This window comes from Zosterops lateralis (assembly GCF_965231275.1).
Source record: "Zosterops lateralis genome assembly, contig: HAP1_HAP1_SCAFFOLD_434, whole genome shotgun sequence".
Taxonomy (NCBI): Eukaryota; Metazoa; Chordata; class Aves; order Passeriformes; family Zosteropidae; genus Zosterops; species Zosterops lateralis.
This window is the reverse complement of record NW_028154267.1, coordinates 1-16,385: the sequence shown is the minus strand read 5'-3', so window position 1 is coordinate 16,385 and position 16,385 is coordinate 1. Positions and strand designations below refer to the sequence as shown.

The following is a 16,385-nucleotide window of genomic DNA, read 5'->3' as shown; positions in this document are numbered from 1 at the left end:
TCCATTTCCTCCTACTATTCCTCTTTCTCCTGCACAATCCCACCTTCTCCTCCCATGTGCATCCTTTGAACGTTTTGTTTTTCAACCCTGCTTCTCCTTCCCTTCTCCTCCTGCCCCAGGCCCAGCACCCACTGCCGGCTCCCTCTTCCCCCCCAAACCCACAGCATCCCACCAGAGGGGCACGGATGGAGCTGGGGCAGCTCGGGCTGGGGCAGCGCTGGGCTCTCGGCCGCTCCCGCCCGCACTCGCTCCCCACTGCAGCCGCTCCCGCCACGACAGCGCGGGGGGACTGAAGAGAGAAACAACAAGGATGACACCTCACCACCTGAGCCTGGGGCTGGACAACTGGGCTCCAACACGCAAATGGACCAAAACAGTAAAGTTTAGGACCTCGTGACCAGTCGTCCATGAGGAGACCATTTCAAGTCCACCTTGAGTGTAGCCCTGGTCAGGCTCCTGCCCTGCCCAAGGTCTGCCCTAAAGAGCTTTCAATAAATATCTGCTTTATTCTCTAGCTCTGTCCAGTCTCTGTTTCAGGCCAGCCTTCCCAAGGCATCATTCTCCCAGAGGTAATTAAGGACATGGACAGCCAGAGGGGCAAGAAGGGAAGTCCAGAAGGGATTTAGACAGCAGGGGATGGATGGTGTTGGTGTGCTGGGAAGGGTGAGGGGGAAGGGGAGGGTGCAGGATTACAGTTAAGGCAAGAGGCAGCAGGAGGAATCTCTGTGGTGAGAAAGAAGATGATGGAAAAGAGCAGGAAGAGAAAAATACTGAGGACTGGGACGTTTTCAAGCAGGGTGTAATGCTCAAACTCTGGGAGCTGATGCAGATGGTTTGTAGCCCCGGTTGGCAGGAGAGGCAAACAAGGAGGTCAGGATCCCAGGGGGTTTCTCTGTGCTGGGGAGCGGCAGGAGCGGGCGCAGAGGGGCGGCACCGGGAGCACGGGGCTGGGGGCCTGTGGGGAGCTGTGGGGCCGGGCCGGGGCTGTGGGGCAGCCGGGGCTCAGCGCCGGGCGCTGCCTGAGCCCACCACCCCCCGGGCAGGGCCGGCACTGGCCCCCGGCCCCCAGGAGGCTGCGGGACGCCCCGGCCGCTGCCCGGCCCCGTGGAGCTGCCGGCCCTGCCCGCCGGGGGAGCCGCCTTTGGACACTGCGGCACCACAGGCACCGGCTCTGGGATACGGGCTCTGCAGGGCACGGCCAGCACAAGCACCAGAGCCAAGGAAGGAAGGAAGGAAGGAAGAGCTGGGAAATGTGCATTATCCCTGCAAGGATCCAGATCATCTTTAAAGGATCTTGTTTGGGCCCTGCAGAAAGGAATGATTGTGCAGAAAGCTCAGCAGCTGTCAGAGGATGAGCACCCACAGGCACTCAGGGGGGCCGCACGAGGGGCACAAGAAGCCCCTGCAGCACTTGGGCACAAAGGCACAGCAGGTGAAGGCAAGAAGGGAGCAGGAAAAGGCCAAGCTGAAGGCAAAGGCCATGGCAGAGTTTCCACAGCCCCTGAGGGATGAAGCCCAGGGCCCAAGGGGGCCCCAGCACCGAGGGGACGGGCTCGGCCACAAGCACCTGGCACAGGCATTGCCCTCCTCGGCAGGGGAGAGCCCACCCAAACAGCCCCTGCCAAGGAAGCAGGGATCCATCTGCAGCCCACAGGGACACTGCAAGCACACACAGCAGCACCCTCAGCAGGAGCAAGTCCAGCCCTGCACGGACATGGATTCCTAGGGCTGCCACAGCTCCCATTACACCAGGGACCCACCACACTGGAGCCCTTGACAACATTCAGCCTGGGGCTGCATCCACACCAGGCCTTTCCTCATACACACAGGGGCCTCTCCACCCACTCTCAATCTCAGACCTAAGGGGGGAAAAGGCCAAAAGTGTCTTTGATCAATCAGGGGACAAGTGGGAAAGATGAGAGGCTGTGTTTTATTCAACCACTATTAGCAGATGCCGGGGATGGGTTTGAATTGCAGGAAGTTTTATTTGCTCCTCATTGTGATTGTAATTTACTGGGAAGGCCTTTGATGGCTAAATTGGGAATGCAAATTAATACTGTAAAAAGGTGATACAGAGGCCAGTTCTCTTGTACCTCTGTGTCAAATGTCTGGCAAGGCCTGTGCTGAAGTGAACCCACAAGTGTGGGCAGCCCCAGGGAAAGAGGAAAATTAGATTCCCAGCCTCTCCAAATTACTCTGAAATAACCAGCACTGTTGGGAAAGATGGGACAGGAAGGACTTATGGATATGATTGTCTGGTAAGAAATACTGCAGATGAAAAACCTGTGAGTGCAATAGAAATGAAAGCCAGCTTTGACATGTAGGCATGGGAGGCAGGAAAACGGTGATTAGCTGGAGATGGGTTGAAGGGCAGAAACAAAAGGACTCAGGAATGCAGCCTTTCCACTTTGCAAGGGATCAGGGAAAAAGCAGATAAGAAAAGTAGTCTTTAGAGTTTAGAATATAAAATGACATGGTAATATAGTAGTTCTCATAGGCTGCATGCAAAGTTTGTAGGTTTTGGATCTTGCACCGGTTGGTCACTGTGAATTAGAATATTCAACACAAAAAGAGAGAGAATGGATTGTAACAAGGTGCCCTCTCTCTTGCTCTTGCTCTTTCCCCCCAAAACTTGAGAAATGAAAAAAAAAATCCCAAAATTATTGATGCTCAAGCCATGGCTCCTCCAGACTCAGAAAATGAACTGGAATTGTATGTGAGTGTTAAACAGGGCCAGGCCAAAGGAATTCTTGTGCTAAAATGTTTAACCCAGTGGCCAGAGTGGCCCCACTGTCTGCAGAATTGTGCAGCCACAGCTTGAATGGGACCTGAGGCCTGAAAACTGACAGCACAAGGATCTCCTGTTGTCCAAGTCTGGCATCAAGTTCAGGCTTTGAGAACCAAAAGAGCAGGGCTGGGTTATTACAGCAGGAAACTTGTTCAGTGGCACAGGAGGATTTAGAAGTGAGGACAGGGGAAGGGTTTAACCCAGCCTCCTGTTGGAACAGCCTGCACAGGGGCTGGGGAGAAACCCATGACTGCACTGAGGTGACAGAGCTCCAGAGCCAGGCTGGGAGAGATTGATGAGACATTCCCTGGCCTCAGGGAGAAAAGGTGTTTCTGGATGGGTCTCCACGGGCAGCAGAAGGGAAAAGAGTTACAAGACACGCTGTTATTTAGGAAAGGGAATTAGACAAAGCACAGGTTACCCCCCACATGGTCAGCTCAACCGGCAGAGCTGTGTGTGCCTGTGAGAGCCTGGGACTGAAATGCCCTGAGCAGGAAGGCTGAAATATCTCCTGCTGACACCATGTCACCCAACAGGGGGCCAAAAGCAATTCTGACTTCTGCAGTAATCACTGGATCACTTCGAAAGGTATTTCTGAAACAAATAATTCCAAGAGAAAGGATTGTGGAAGCAATAAACTACAATAGGGGAACTCATTTTACAGGAAAGATCCTTCAGGGGGTTCTGGCAGCTTTAGGAACACAATGGGACCTCCACAACCCCTGGCACCCCCAGAGCTCAGGTCAGGTAGAAAGAATGAATGGGGAAATAAAGAAACACCTTTGGAAGCTGCTGACAGAAACCAAGAGGCCACAGGTGGGGCTTTTGTCATTGGCTCTGGCAAGAATAAGAGCCAGATCCAGGACAGATATTCAATTATCTCCCTTGGAATTGATCTTTGGAATTCCTTCCCCTGGAAATTCTCCACCTAGGGCAGGCTGGAGATAAGGGATGTGTATTTAAAGCAGCCTGTGGCCAGAATCCTGTCTCCTGTGAAATCTCTCCCACTGGAAGCTGGGCTGGCACAGACCCTGCCTTGGGACTTTGCTGTTCACACCATCCAACCAGGACATGGGGCCCTGCCTGAGGAGTGGGAAGAAGCACCACTGGGGGCCAAGTGGCCCATCCCAAGTGTCCCTGAGCACAGAAACAGCCCCAGCACAGCTCAGCACGGGGGGACCCCTCACCCTGGGCTCAAGGGCTCGCAAGGCCCAAAGGAGATTTGGACTTCCCGGCTGCAGGAGGAGGATGGGAGGCCACGACTGACCCGCCCTGAAGGCACCGGAGCAGCAGCCAGGGCTCCACAGCGGGGGAAGCCCCTGTGCCTGCCCACAGATCCTCTGCTGGAATAGTCTGCCAGGGCACCTCCTGGGCCATCTCCAGACACTGGGGGCCCAGCCTTGCTGCCACTGCTTCAGCTTCAGGGCTTTCTGTGCCTGCACTCGCCACAGGGGCTGGGGAACACAACGGGACAATTCCACTCTGGCTCTCAGTCACACTCACACACGGGGCTGGATGGGATCACATTGCTCCAAAATATACCAAGTTCAAATTTAAAAAAAAAAAATCTTATTTCTCTAGTCAGGCTTGGTCTGCCTTTGCCCTGGGAAAGGAATTTTAAATATTATCTTTTAAAGGGTGTTACACCACTCAACAGTGATGAGTTTAACATCTCAGCAGACTGGGAAGAGCCCAAAAGACACCCACAAAGACAACGACCATCAACAAAACATCAACGACCATCAGCAAACAGCAACCAACATCTGCCCCAGACACTGCCCTGGAATAGCTGGAGACACCTGGTCTGGAAGAGGCTGATGAGGAAATCCAGGAGTGAGGACCTAATTAACATCAGAGGCAAAGAAATCCGGCTCCAATAGGAAACCAAATACTCAGAACTCAGCGACCTGGAAGCAATGAACATCAAACCAAAGGATTTCTATGGGTTCAGACTGTACAAAGTTTAGGAAAAATCCAGTAAAACTCACGTGTCATGGAATGATTTTCTCTGCACACCCTGGCTACGAGTGGATGAAATGATTTCTGTTGCACATCCTGGCCAAAATCAAGTAATGCCTTGACTCTCTAACACTAAAAATATTTTTGGAGAATTTATCTTTCCTTGCAGTTTCAGTAATGCCATTATGCCAGAATAGAAACCCAAAAAAAGGAAGGTTTGTATAACAATGAAAGCTACCAAGAATGTCTGAACAATACATGAAACTCATGAACATGTATGTGCCTTAGTAAAGTAACAGTACAGAGATAACACTGTCTTAATGCACCCACGGGTCCCTTGGCTGATCGCCAGGAACACCCAGCGCTGGACATGGAACTGGTTTGTCCCTTATTGAACTTTTGAAAAATATTCCAAAACTGAATATTCGTTTTTCTCAGAATTGAGGTCACTGACAATAATCCCAAAACCAAAGAGGACCCAGCAAGAAAAAACAGAGTCAACGAGTGAATCTGCTTGGAGACAGGGCCGGGGACTGGGAGATAAGGGAGCAACGGGAGAATCCATCAGTTTCAGAAAATGTTCCTCATTGACACGGACTGTGCTCAGCCAAGGCCCTGCGAAATTCCTGAACACGGAGAAGAAGAACAAAGACTGAGCAGAGCCGGGAATATCGGATGTTCTACAAAAGGGGGGCGCATAATAACGAGGACATGCAGGAGGCGGATCGGGAAGTCGGAACTTTCCAAGGACCTTCGCCACGGGGCAAAGGGACAGGGAGATGCAGAAGGGAAAATCAGGAGAAAAAGGAGGCCGCGTCCTACAACAATTGGAGAGACCCCCCCGGCAAAGGCCGCACGGCCTCTCCCTTTGTTCAGGAATAAAGTCACTTTTACAGGACTCCTCGGGCTCCTGTGGGGACACAAACCTCTGGCCACCTCTGGGAATTTTCCCGCACAGCCCCCCCCGGGGACAGGGCGGCCACCTCCGTCCTCCCCACAGGAACCGGGACGAGCCGGCGCTGCTCCGGCAGCGGCTCCTGCCGAGGCAGCGGCGGGAAGGAGAGCGCGGGCAGCCGCTCCCGCAGCGCCCTCAGGCCACGGGCAACACGGCGCCGACACGGCACAAGGAACCCGCCGGAGCCCCCTGCCGCCCCCTCCGCCCGCAGCCAGCCCCGAGCCCCGGCAGAACCGAGCGCGGCTCCCACCTGCGCTGGGGCCGCCTCCGAGCTCCGCCAGTGCCGCCTCACCGGGCTCCGGCCGCTGCCGCCGCTCCCGGGCCCGCACACGCGCTCCCACAATGGCGCCTCTGCCCAGCCACGGGCGCCCGGGGGGCGGCCCCGGCAACGGGCTTGGCCCCGCTCCGCCCAATCAGCGCGCGCCCACAACCGGCACTGACGGCACAATCAGCCAATGGCGGCGAGCGAGGCCCGGGCTGTGCACACGGCCCACACCCGCCCCGCGCTCTCAGGCCCCGCCCCCGGGCTGTGGGAGGGGAAAGCCGCAGATGAGGAACCGCCCTGGGACGGGCCCGGGCCCGAGTCGGGATTGAGCTGGAAACACAAACAAAGTTCTCCGCACCTCCCGGCCCGCCTTTCCCAGCCCTGCGTGTTCGCTGCCACCGCCTCCGAGGAAAGCCCTCAGTTCTCCCGGCCCTAATGAGGAGCATCAGCGCATGGCTTTGATTTCGCCAAAAAAAAAAAAGGGAAAAGCCCCAAGGCCCTTGGGCTGAGTGGAGGAGGGGGGAGATTTCTGGCAGAAAACTCCAGAAATCTTTTTTCCCGAGCCGGGGAAGAACAAAGCCCAGCCCAGTGAGGCGGGTCGCTCCCAGCAGCGCCTCTCTGCCGTCCCAGCTGAAGCCCTCGCTGGCTGCTCCGGGCTGGACGGGCGCACCGGGAGCGCTGGGAAGGGGCCCCGGCTCGGGGCGCGGCCCCCGGGGCAGCCCCGCGGCAGCTCCAAGGCTCCGCCAGCCGGGATGGAACGTGGCAGGGGGAGCGGGGAAGGGACGGGGCTGCCGGCGCCGAGGGAACACCAGGGACACCGGGGGCGCTTCACGAGCATTTAATGAGAAACCCCAAAATTATAAACAATACAAAAACAGCAACAGTGGCACCTTAAAAACAGATGGGGGTCATGCAGAGCCATCCCACAGAAGGGATGGAATGGAATTCCACTGAATTGGAATGGACCCACAAGGATTGAGTCACACCCTTAAGGTATTGGTGCCTGTGGGGTCAAATCACACATTGGCATAATTGGCACCTTGCCCCAGCCACAGTCACATTCACATGTTTGTACCTGTTTGTGCATTGCACTTGTTTGTTGCCTGTATTCACAGTGTTATACCAGTATAGATATGAAATATCTGTGTATAAATAGTGTTAGAAGAAGGTATATGAAACCTGTTTCCACAGTGTTATATCTACATATATATACAGGCTTAGTGTATAAATGTGTAGTGCAAGAGAAACAGGATGAGTCCTGGAGTGGCTCCAGGAGAAAGAAACCCCCAGCCCCAGCCCAGGCAGCCACACCTCAGCTTCCACATCACCTCCTCTTCCTGCACGTTCATCTCCTGGAGACCAGGCACTGAGGTGACCCTGAGACAAAATACTGAGATGTTCATGAGATCAGGCACTGAGGTGACCCCGAGGGTCAGTGCAAGGCAGACACTGTGCCTGAGGAAGGACATCCCAGGGTCTGGGAAAGGGCAAAGCTGTGACTGCCCAGCACAGAGAAGGTGCTTTGTCCATCCCCTGTTACAGCCGAGTTTGGGCTCTGCTGCACAGATAGGGCATCAGGTATGAGCAGGGCACACTCCTGAGTTTATTCTCAGCCAGGAAAACACACTCTGCATCGCCCAGGACAGGAACCCTGCAAGGAGGAGCAGAGACAATGCTGGCAACACAGGGGACACATTGTGCTCCCATGCCCCCATTCCCTGCCCACATCCCCCAGGCCCTGCTCGGCTCCCTGGGACTCACGAGGAGTTGAAGCTGCTGCCGTCCTCCCACTGAAGCTGCTGCCCCCGTCTGCGCAGCCCCAGCCAGAGATTGACCTTCCGGCTGGGGCGGGACAGGAACTCCTGGGAAGTGAAGAGACCAGCAGTCAGATCTGCACCCCCAGCCCAGGAGCCCCCCAGGCCCCCCTCGGACACCCCACACCCCCAGCCCCTCACTCACCATTTCCTCATCCCTGAGCACGGCCAGGGAGGCCCCGAGCTCAGAGCACCGAGCCTGACCCTGATCCCAGGTGTGCTGATCCTTCGAGAGGAAGTAGCAGATCCTGCGGTACCCGACCCAGTCATCAGGACAGGCCAGCGGAGTGCCAGGAAAAGCTGCAATGTTTGTTTGTCTTCCCCCTGCAGAGGGAAGAGGAGAAGGTCCAGGATTCCCCTCCACAGGCAATAGGGACCCTGCTGTGCCCCGAGGGGCTGGGCTGAGGCAGCTGCTCCTCCCTTACCTGACAGCACAGCCAAGGCCGGCACCAAAGCCAGGACCAGCATCACGAGCAGAGTCGGGACCAGGGTGACCTTGGGATGGGATCTGAACCTCTCACCTGCAGCAGTAAAGAGTCCATGGCTGTGAGGACGGGGCTGTCCTGAGCACGCCCAGCCCTCACATCTCCCCACCCAACACCCGGGGGACACAGGAGGGATCCCCCATTCTGTGTGCCCCTCACTCAGCTGGCAGCAAGAGAAACAAGGGACAGGGGCACAGCCAGGGCCAGGGCACAGCCGGGGCCAGAAGAACTGCCCAGCGCCGGGGGCAGCCGGGGGTGTCGGTCCCGGCCCCTGCGGGGGCCCAGCAGAGCAGGAGGGCTCTTCCAGAGCCCTGGAAACAGCCACAGCCCTGCCAGCCCTGTGCACCTGTGGGGTGACACTGTCCCCTCCCTACAGGCTGTCAGGGTCCGCAAACATATGCGGGGAACCTGATGGTTCGTTTTGGAGATCTCAAAGCGCAAAAGACACAACGGGGGACAAACCAGTTTACTTAAACAAAAAATGCACTTTTATTTAGTGCCCACAATGCGATAGTAGGGAAAGAAAATAGAGAATAGTGAGAAAGATAGAGAAAGAGGGGAAGGGGGATTATAGCTACCACGTGGAGAGTCGGAGTTCCTCAAGACGTAGAGATGCCCATAGACGCGATCTTCTCCAGTGGGGTGATCACAAAGGGTGCACGGGATCTGCAGAGTCTTTATAGGGTGGTCAGGAAGAGGACCAAGGCGAGTGGAACGGAGCCAAAGAGGGCACAGGGCCAGTGCAGGCACCTGCGTCAAAGTTGGGTGCTCAGGAACAAGCGGCAAGCTGTGCCCTTCTAGCACGGTCAGTATAGTCAGCTCAGTCCAGTGTAACGAGCTACTATTGTTCTTGCATTCCGTTCTCGTGGAGACGCGTATCAGTCCTCGGCAGGCGCCCCACCTCAGCCAGGCCAGGGGCTCTCCCCAGTCTCTTCGGGGGTCTTGGTCTTCAACCATCGGAGACAGTTGTGAGGCATAACACATCCTTGGACAGACTCTGACACCACCCCGTGACTCACGACTGACGACAAAGGTGTTCTTCCATCAGCAGGTTCCGTAGTCTCCTGAAGTCTTCAGGTCTCATCCACATTGGCAGCATATCCCAGAAAAACAGAGACAATAGAAAGGCTGTAGAAAAGAGAGAGAGAGAGAGAGAGAGAGAGAGAGAGTAAGAAGGGAAAAATACGGAAAGGGAATAGGAGCAAAAAATGAAACAAAAATTAAAGAAATTGATTTAACAATTTTAAACATTTTTTCAAAAATAATCAGCATAAATCACCAAATAATTAATATAACAATTTTTCAAAATATTAACTCAAATTAAAAAATAATTAATATAATACCGTCAATTAAAATCAACAATTACAATTTTCAATCAAATACTTAATTGAAAACAATTTCTTTCACAAAATTCTTTAAATTTTTAAAATGATAATAATTTCTAAACAAACAAAAAACAAAACAAAACAAAGCCCCTTAATTTTTAATTACCATGACTAAGACAAAGCAACATTAATCAAAACAACAAACCATTTCAAATCAAACTGCTGTTACAGGCTTAACTTTCGCTGTCTGGGTAGTGCATTTTACGTCAATAACTTTAGGAGTGTCCTTTGCAAAAGGGATGTTAACTAAAACAAGGCCAATCAAAACCAAAATCAAAAGGAGGACATAGCTGGGACTTTATAAGAAAAGTCACATCCTGTAATTGTGGTAAAATCACAAACACAAAAATTTGAGTGATTTTTAGTATCTACCATTACATTTTCTACAGTTACAACATCACAGACAGTCCTAAAGCATGCACACCCATTGCCTATATACACGAGCACTGTTCCAGGAGCTTCGTTAGGATGTACTTCAAAATGACAAATATTTTGCTTGGTGTCCAAACAAATGTCCTGAGCTATGATTGCATTACTTTCACAAATGAAACCTTGCTGCTCCCTAACAACACAAGATTCTAAATTGACAGTTTGCCATTTCTCACCAGTTTGACGGGCCCATTCTCTGTGCTCGGAAGGATAGAGAATAGCTCCATCATGATTTATACCTAATGCAATGATAGGGAATATCAAATGCACTGAAGCATTCCCTATTGTTAACACAAAAGCTGTAACTGTGTTAGTATTGGGGTTATAGGTAAAGTTCACTAATTTCCACCAGGATTGGAATTCTCTTTGAAAATAATTTGAATTGTTCCAAATTATTTTCCAAATTTCAGTAGGAAGAATTCCTTCTTCTTCTTGCCTTATAATTAAGGCAACAACCATCTGCATCCAAAGCTGTGTCTGGATGCAACTAAGGGCCAAAGAGATGTTGTTTTGAGCAACATCCAGTGCATCAATTATCATTTTGTGATCTTTCACATTTACCTTCTCCCAATTTGTAATATGTTGGATAACAACCACTCTTGTGTCCCCAAAACCAATAAGGACAATTATAATGATTGTTGTAATTTGGTCAAATCTTTAATTGTGGCAACCAATTTGTTCATTAATATTTCTGAATCAATGCTATTTAAAATTTCTGTTTAAAATATTTATCATGGTTTATACGGCCTTCATGTCCCTCGGAGTTCTCCTGTGGAAAGTAAGCACAACAGAATCTGCCACGAGGAGGCACGAGGTTGAAATGATGAAAATTGCCCATCCTGTATTTATTCGATGCTCCTTCCCTAGAGCATCAAAGGCTGCCCATGTATATTTATTCAGAGGGGTTTTCTGCACTAGTGGTACTTCCCCTACAGTAGGGAGGTCCACCAAAACAGACTGTCCAGGGCAATGTGCTGGATTGCTGGAATCACTTGGTCCCCATAGTGAGGGAATTATGCTTGAAGCTGTCAGGCAAAAGGCAGAAGGATCAGTAAACCAAGGATTTGCTGGCTGTTCGGGGGAAAAGGGAGGGGTAATGACTGAGGCAGGTTTGTCTTGGATGCTATCCAAGTTTTCTGCTTCTTGTAGTGCTAGATTTTTCACAGCTCCTTCAGTCATTGAGAAGATGTTACAATAATGTTCAATCTGAGCAGACCACTGTGTTACTGAGGCCCTCTGGGCCACCCCGGCAGGTGGGGGGGTCCCAGTAGTGACTGACTTAACCTTGAAGGGGCCTCTCAAAACAATTGGTTGTTGTTGTGCAATTTTCTCCACTTCTATGAGAGCTAAGCTAACCACAAACAAGCCTTTTTCCCAGGTAGTGTACCTCTTTTCAGCATCTTTAAAGCCACAGGAGTAACAGCTGACATATCTGATCGGGCCTTCAGGACCCCTTTGCCATATATGTACTGACAATCCTGAGGTGGCAAATCTCCATTCTACCTGAAAAGGATCTGTAGGATGAATAGGGCCAAGGGCTTGGTGAGCAGTTGCTTCAAAAAGCAACAATTTTATTTTAACCAATTTATCATAAGGCAATTTGTCCATTACTTCTTGAGGTAGTCCCCTTTTCAGCCCTAGCAACCACAACTGCTGCCGGTTAGAGATTTGTTTTTCCTTTTCTGGTTTTTCATTAGGAGAAGCAATGTGCCTGACTTCTCTGGGTTTTTCGGGTTTGTCCTCTGAGTGCTTCACTGGTCCATATTTTCCACTGTTATGACTGCTGTTAGATTGTGTGCCAGGAGTAGCAAAAGGCGAGAAGTCAGTGGAGTCAGTGGAACCGGTTTGACCACTTGTGTGTCCAAGAAATCTTTCAAGCCTGTCTACCGGAGTGATAGATGCTATTGTTTTTTGGAAAAGAATTGCTGTTGGTTTAAGAGACTCTGGCAAACCTCGAATTAGGGGGGTCATAATCTCGGGTCTGACAGGCTGTTGCATGGGTGACTCATAGTCAGAAATCAATTTTCTTTCATGTATCATTTGCAAGCATGCAGTTTTGTGAATGTTTTCTAGGAGTTGGTCCAGGGTGCCGACTATTGCCAGAGGGTCGCCCCTTTCAAGGGGGCTTTGTCCCCCTGCCCAGTGAGCTGCACGCTGTGTCAGGGACCATGGAGCACATGTATTCCCTGTTGTTAAGAAAACTCCATGTCCCCAGTAGCCACTTGCTTCTTGTTCACTTAATTTAATTTGGTCACCCCCAGTAAGTGAAACTCTAAAGACATACTCCGTCTCAGATTCACTAGGAAGTCGGGAGTATTCTTTCTTTAATTTAGCTAATTCAGTGGCTGTGTATGGTATTTCTCTGGTGGTTATGTGGGGGTCATGAACCTCTTCATTTATATAATTAAATTCTGTTTTGACAAGAGGTCTCAAGTTGGAGCAACAGAGTTCCCCACAATTTTGCATGTGTGCTAATTCTTTCTGAGGGTATATCTGTTTAATGCTGTATGTCTCCTTTCCTCCTGTTTCCTTTGGTGAATCTACAAGTTTTGAATTTTTGCTCTGCTCTTCTGCAAGGGAAATCTCCAGCAAATATTTCTGATTTCTTTCCTGTTCTAATTGTTTTTGCAAAGCTTCTACCAAATCTTGCAGGGATTCTATTACTTCTCCTTCTCGATTTCTTTCATGTTCCAATTGTTTTTGCAAGGATTCTATTTCTGCTCTCTCTTCACTTACCCGTTTAAAATGGGTTTCTATGGCTGCCGAAAGGCAGGCCCCCAAAACTGAGCAAAGAATGGTTTTATTTCTGCCCAGTTTATACCTAGCATCATATTGCAAAGTATATATTCTATCTACAAGGTTTTCATACTTAAACCAATTATCTTGTGCCCACTCTTCTCCGGCTGGAGAAGGTCTAGCACCATGCTTTGTTAACAAAGCAAAAAGAATATCTTTATCTTTTGTACTAGAATTTTCACTCATTTTTTTGTGAAGGGACAAAAACCACTCTCAGGGAGGTATTCTTAAAGTTACAAACAATGGCACAGCTAATACTGTGTTTCCCTTCGCTTCCCTGGAATGGGAGAGGAGACCCAGCTGCTTGGGAGGCACTTCTTCACAAAAAACGCCTGTTGTCTCCTCAACTACACCAAGCAGCTTAAAACACAGAGTCCCATCTTTTGCACAGTGAGATCGTTTCTGAAATATCCTGATGACAGGGAGTGCTTATTCGCCTGGGTGTGTACAGTTTGCGGGAATTTTCCCTCGCCCCCCTTGCTTTCTAACAGCGCTCACCGAAGTGGTGTGCTGGGTGCGGCTGAGACGAGGGTCCTTCCCCTTCTACAAACTATATAAAACCCGCAACTCCACAGTCTATCAAGATCCTGTCCGTGACACCAATTTAAATGTCAGGGTCCGCAAACATATGCGGGGAACCTGATGGTTCGTTTTGGAGATCTCAAAGCGCAAAAGACACAACAGGGGACAAACCAGTTTGCTTAAACAAAAAATGCACTTTTATTTAGTGCCCACAATGCGATAGTAGGGAAAGAAAATAGAGAATAGTGAGAAAGATAGAGAAAGAGGGGAAGGGGGATTATAGCTACCACGTGGAGAGTCGGAGGTCCTCAAGACGTAGAGATGCCCATAGACGCGATCTTCTCCAGTGGGGTGATCACAAAGGATGCACGGGATCCGCAGAGTCTTTATAGGCTGGTCAGGAAGAGGACCAAGGCGAGTGGAACGGAGCCAAAGAGGGCACAGGGCCAAGGCAGGCACCTGCGTCAAAGTTGGGTGCTCAGGAACAAGCGGCAAGCTGTGCCCTTCTAGCACGGTCAGTATAGTCAGCTCAGTCCACTGTAACGAGTTACTATTGTTCTTGCATTCCGTTCTCGTGGAGACGCGTATCAGTCCTCGGCAGGCGCCCCACCTCAGCCAGGCCAGGGGCTCTCCCCAGTCTCTTCGGGGGTCTTGGTCTTCAACCATCGGAGACAGTTGTGAGGCATAACACATCCTTGGACAGACTCTGACACCCTCCCCTTGTGTTCTTTCACTGGTCTATGTATTGTACTCCTGCCTTGTGTTCCTCCCCCATGTGACCCTTATTGCTTGGAAACTGTGTCCTCTCCCAAGACCTCCCCCGCTTATAAGCCTCTGCCAGCCCAGGTTCTGCCCCCTTTTTCTGTCCCCGACCCTCCGGGGAATAAACACCTTTGGAAATCACACAGCAGGCCTCTCCCTGTTCCTTGTCCCTGCCCATGGACACAACTTCCATCTGTGCCCCGCAGCTGCTTCGTGCTACAGCCACAGCCACACCCCGGATGGCGTCAGCCTTGCGGGGGCGGCCACTCTTGGGGACAGTGCCGGAGCAGCTGGGCAGAAGAACTCCGGCCTCGAGTCACACCAGGGTCTCCCAGCACAGCCAGAGCCGCTGGGCCTGGGGTCCCCAAAGCCCTCAGCAAGCCCCATGTCCTTCCCAGGAACCCTCAACTCCCTCAAACCCAGCATCCCCACAGCCCCTAAAAGTTCCCCCCATGGCACCGGCCATGGCCATGGCCCCACATGTCACTGGCCATGTCCCACCCTGTCCTCACCCATGGCTGTCTCCCCACAATGTTTCCATCCCTGTCATTGTCCCCCACGTCCTTATCTGTACCCGTGTTCCCCCTGTGTCCCCATGAATGACCATGTACCCCCCAAATATCCATGTGTCCCCATGTCACTCTCCATGTCTATGTCCCCTGTCATCCCAACCATGTCTTAGTTTGACGTCTTTATTTTTACCACAGTGTTGGATATTTCAAATGAAGATAAAGGAAAAGCAAATGAAGGCCAAAAGAAAAGGATTTCCCTGTCTGGGCCAGCTGAGGATCCACATGCTTGGGTGGGAGTGAAGTACCATTTTTGGAGGGGTTTCCACCACAATCTCCAAAATCTTGGTCTTTGCCCCAGATCATCACCATTTGGCTGTGGAAGACACTCTTGGGCAATAGGAAATCAAAATCATGGAATCCCTGAGGTTGGAAAACACCTCCAAGACTATCCAGTATTTATTGATGCCCCCATGTTGGAGTTGAGACGGCCATGAACTCAGAGTGCTTCAAAAAACTTCAGAGGCCTTCAAGTATCAGCACCTTGTTATCTAGAAGTTCTTCATACCTTTTCTATGTAGCAATCCTCCAGGCAGCTCCACACAGCTCAGGCTCTTTTTCTCCTTCTTCTCTCTTTCTTCGGCAGTTCCAGCTCACTGCTTCCTGTCCCTAGAAAAGCCACTGAACCCTGTCTGTCCCTCATGCAGTGGCTCACTTTATCTGTCCCTTGCCCAGCCTCCTGTCCCTTCCTCCTCACAGCACGGCCAGCAGATGCCAACTGACTCTCTACCAACTAACTCACTTTTGTATCACACCCATAGCTGTGAGGGCAAGGCTGTTCTCACTCTTCAGTAATTAACACAGCTGCAATATATAGGGGCAGGATTGCCCTTAGCACTACATCTGTCTCCCCATACCCACAGAAGACAGAATTGAACACAAAAGATTTTCTGGGGTTGAAAGACAACAAGTCTGCTCCCCCCAAGGAATTCCCAATGTCCGTCTGTGTCCCAATGGATGTTCCTGCCCCCGTGTTCATCCAGGTGCCCACAGGGAGACAGGAACCAGTGCAGCCCCCCCAGCCAGGTGTCTTCCCAACACGGATCACCAGGACCACGGATCACCAGGGCTCTGCCCAACGGGGTCACTGGGGATCATCCAACGCCGATCCTCCCATGGGGGATGGAGCTGGAGCAGCGCACGAAGCTCTTCCCGCACTCGGGGCACTCGCAGGGCTTCCCTTATGGTGCCTCTGTTGGTGTTTGGTCAAGTGAGAGCTCGTGGAGAAGCTCTTCCCACACTCAGGACACTCGTAGGGCCTCTCCCCGGTGTGGATGCGCCGGTGCACAGTGAGGTGTGAGTTGAGCTTGAAGCCCTTCCCACAGTCGGGGCAGCGGAAGGGCCTCTCCTCTGTGTGAATCCTCTGATGTTTGAGGAGAGTGGAGCTGGTCTGAAACCTCTTCCCACACTCAGGACACTCGTAGGGCCTCTCCCCGGTGTGGATGCGCCGGTGCCTGATGAGGTGTGAGTTTTTCTTGAAGCCCTTCCCACAGTCGGGGCAGCGGAAGGGCCTCTCCTCTGTGTGAATCCGCTGATGGACGAGGAGATCAGAGCTGGTCTGAAACCTCTTCCCACACTCAGGACACTCGTAGGGCCTCTCCCCGGTGTGGACACGCTGGTGATTTCTCAGCTCAGAGCTCCATCCAAAGCTCTTCC

General features: G+C 51.6%; 1 long non-coding RNA gene across 1 annotated transcript; it reads right to left on the bottom strand.

The window, feature by feature from the left end:
- Positions 1-7,532: 7,532 nt before the first annotated feature.
- LOC310923841 lies at positions 7,533-8,186 on the bottom strand. Its single transcript, XR_014592702.1, has 3 exons — positions 7,927-8,186; positions 7,729-7,829; positions 7,533-7,618 (listed from the first exon to the last, which is right to left on the bottom strand). It is a non-coding gene; the product is annotated as an uncharacterized lncRNA (long non-coding RNA).
- Between the last annotated feature and the right edge of the window lie 8,199 nt (positions 8,187-16,385).